The sequence below is a fragment of the Notothenia rossii genome (genome assembly GCF_949606895.1).
Source record: "Notothenia rossii genome assembly, chromosome: 7".
Classification (NCBI taxonomy): domain Eukaryota; kingdom Metazoa; phylum Chordata; class Actinopteri; order Perciformes; family Nototheniidae; genus Notothenia; species Notothenia rossii.
The window spans coordinates 85,598,053-85,598,855 of NC_136905.1; positions in this window are offsets into that span (position 1 = coordinate 85,598,053).

Sequence of the window (803 nt, forward strand, 5' to 3'; positions counted from 1 at the left end):
TACTGCATACATATAACATACATACTACATACATATAACATACATACTGCATACATATAACATACATACTACATACATATAACATACATACTGCATACATATAACATACATACTACATACATATAACATACATACTGCATACATATAACATACATACTACATACATATAACATACATACTGCATACATATAACATACATACTACATACATATAACATACATACATACTACATACATACTACATACATATAACATACATACTACATACATATAACATACATACTGCATACATATAACATACATACTACATACATATAACATACATACATACTACATACATACTACATACATATAACATACATACATACTACATACATACTGCATACATATAACATACATACTGCATACATATAACATACATACTACATACATATAACATACATACTGCATACATATAACATACATACTGCATACATATAACATACATACTGCATACATATAACATACATACTACATACATATAACATACATACTCCATACATACATATAACATACATACTACATACATACTACATACATATAACATACATATAACATACATACTGCATACATATAACATACATACTACATACATATAACATACATACTACATACATATAACATACATACTACATACATACTACATACATATAACATACATACATACTACATACATACTGCATACATATAACATACATACTGCATACATATAACATACATACTACATACATATAACATACATACTGCATACATATAACATACATA